We start from the raw sequence: 3,168 nt of genomic DNA, 5'->3' as shown, positions 1-3,168 counted from the left end.
GAAGCTTCCGAAGTCCGAAGAGGAAACGAAGTGGGGCCACGAGGTGGCGACACGCCAGGCGGCGCGGCTCGGACCCCGGCCGCGCGCCCTATTGTGTGGGCTCCTCGTGACGCCCTTGACTCTGCCTCTTCCGCCTACTTAAAGCCTTCGTCCCGAAACCCCAGCATCGAGAGCCACGATACGGAAAACCTTCCGGAGACGCCGCCTGCCAATCCCATCTTGAGGGATTCGGAGATCGCCTCCGCACTCCCGCCGGAGAGGGGAATCATCTCCTGAGGTCTCTTCATCGCCATGATCGCCCCGGATCGATGTGTGAGTAGTTCACCCCGGACTATGGGTCCATAGCAGTAGCTAGATGGTTGTCTTCTCCTCATTGTGCTATCATGTTAGATCTTGTGAGCTGCCTATCATGATCAAGATCATCTATTTGTAATTCTACATGTTGTGCTTGTTGGGATCCGATGAATATTGAATACTATGTCAAGTTGATTATCAATCTATCATATATGTTATTTATGTTCTTGCATGCTCTCCGTTGCTAGTAGAGGCTCTGGCCAAGTTGATACTTGTGACTCCAAGAGCGGGTATTTATGCTCGATAGTGGGTTCATGCCTCCATTAAATCTGGGACAGTGACAGAAAGTTCTAAGGTTGTGGATGTGCTGCTGCCACTAGGGATAAAACATCGATGCTTTGTCTAAGGATATTTGTGTTGATTACATTACGCACCATACTTAATGCAATTGTCTGTTGTTTACAACTTAATACCGAAAGGGTTCGAATGATAACCTGAAAGTGGACTTTTTAGGCATAGATGCATGTCGATAGCGGTCTATGTACTTTGTCGTAATGCCCCGATTAAATCTCATAGTACTCATCATGATATATGTATGTGCATTGTTATGCCTTCTTTATTTGTCAATTACCCAACCGTAATTTGTTCACCCAACATATGCTTATCTTATGGGAGAGACACCACTAGTGAACCGTGGACCCTGGCCCTATTCTTTACATCTGAAATACAATCCATCGCAATTGTTCTTTACTGTTCTTCGCAAACAATCATCATCATCCACACTATACATCTAATCCTTTCTTTACAGCAAGCCGGTGAGATTGACAACCTCACTGTTACGTTGGGGCAAAGTACTGTGATTGTGTGATGCGTGCAGTTGACACACGTCCGTTGGGAACCCCAAGAGGAAGGTGTGATGCAGACAGTAGCAAGTTTTCCCTCAGAAAGAAACCAAGGTTTATCGAACCAGGAGGAGCTAAGAAGCACGTTGAAGGTTGATGGTGGCGGAATGTAATGCGGCGCAACACCAGGGATTCCAGCGCCAACGTGGAACCTGCACAACACAACCAAAGTACTTTGCCCCAACGAAACAGCTGAGGTTGTCAATCTCACCGGCTTGCCGTAACAAAGGATTAACCGTATTGTGTGGAAGATGATTGTTTGCGTAAAACAAGAAACAAGTATTGCAAGAGATTGTATGCGATGTAAAGAATAGGACCGGGGTCCACAGTTCACTAGAGGTGTCTCTCCCATAAGATAAAAGCATGTTGGGTGAACAAATTACAGCCGGGCAATTGACAAATAGAGAGGGCATAACAATGCACATACATGACATGATAAATATAGTGAGATTTAATTTGGGCATTACGACAAAGTACATAGACCGCTATCCAGCATGCATCTATGCCTAAAAAGTCCACCTTCAGAGTTATCATCCGAACCCCTTCCAGCATTAAGTTGCAAAACAAATGCACAATTGCATTAAGTATGGTGCGTAATGTAATCAATAACTACATCCTTAGACATAGCATCAATGTTTTATCCCTAGTGGCAACAAAGACATCCACAACCTTAGAACTTTCTCGTCACTCGTCCTGCATTTAATGGAGGCATGAACCCACTATCGAGCATAAATACTCCCTCTTGGAGTTAAGAGCAAAAACTTGGCCGAGCCTCTACTAATAACGGAGAGCATGCAAGATCATAAACAACACATAGGTAATAACTTGATAATTAACATAACATAGTATTCTCTATCCATCGGATCCCGACAAACACAACATATAGTATTACGTATAGATGATCTTGATCATGTTAGGCAGCTCACAAGATCCAACAATGAAGCACAATGAGGAGAAGACAACCATCTAGCTACTGCTATGGACCCATAGTCCAGGGGTGAACTACTCACTCATCACTCCGGAGGCGACCATGGCGGTGAAGAGTCCTCCGGGAGATGATTCCCCTCTCCGGCAGGATGCTGGAGGTGATCTCCATAATCCCCCAAGATGGGATTGGCGGCGGCGGCGTCTCTGGAAGGTATTCCGTATCGTGGCTCTCGGTACTGGGGGTTTCGCGACGGAGGCTTTAAGTAGGCGGAAGGGCAACGCATGGGGCCACACGAGGGCCCCACACGCCAGGGCCGCGCGGCCAAGACCTAGGCCGCGCCGCCCTGTTGTGGCGGCGCCTCGTGGCCCCACTTCCTTTCCCCTCGGTCTTCCGGAAGCTCCGTGCAAAAATAGGACCCCGGGCGTTGATTTCGTCCAATTCCGAGAATATTTCTTTACTAGGATTTCGAAACCAAAAACAGCTGAAAACAAAGAATCGGCTCTTCTGACATCTCGTTAATAGGTTAGTGTCGTAAAATGCATAAATACGACATATAATGTGTATAAAACATGTAGATATCATCAATAATGTAGCATGGAACATAAGAAATTATCGATACGTCTGAGACGTACGCATCCCCAAGTTTAGTTCCGCTTCGTCCCGAGCAGGTAAACGATAACAAAGATAATTTCTGGAGTGACATGCCATCATAACCTTGATCATACTATTGTAAGCATATGTAATGAATGCAGCGATCAAAACAATGGTAATGACATGAGTAAACAAATGAATCATAAAGCAAAGACTTTTCATGAATAGTACTTCAAGACAAGCATCAATAAGTCTTGCATAAGAGTTAACTCATAAAGCAATAAATCAAAGTAAAGGTATTGAAGCAACACAAAGGAAGACTAAGTTTCAGCGGTTGCTTTCAACTTGTAACATGTATATCTCATGGATAGTGTCAATGTAAGATAATATAACAAGTGCAATATGCAAGTATGTAGGAATCAATGCACAGTTCACACAAGTGTTTGCTTCTTG

This window comes from Lolium rigidum, chromosome 2 (genome assembly GCF_022539505.1).
Source record: "Lolium rigidum isolate FL_2022 chromosome 2, APGP_CSIRO_Lrig_0.1, whole genome shotgun sequence".
NCBI lineage: Eukaryota > Viridiplantae > Streptophyta > Magnoliopsida > Poales > Poaceae > Lolium > Lolium rigidum.
This window is presented reverse-complemented; position numbering follows the sequence as displayed.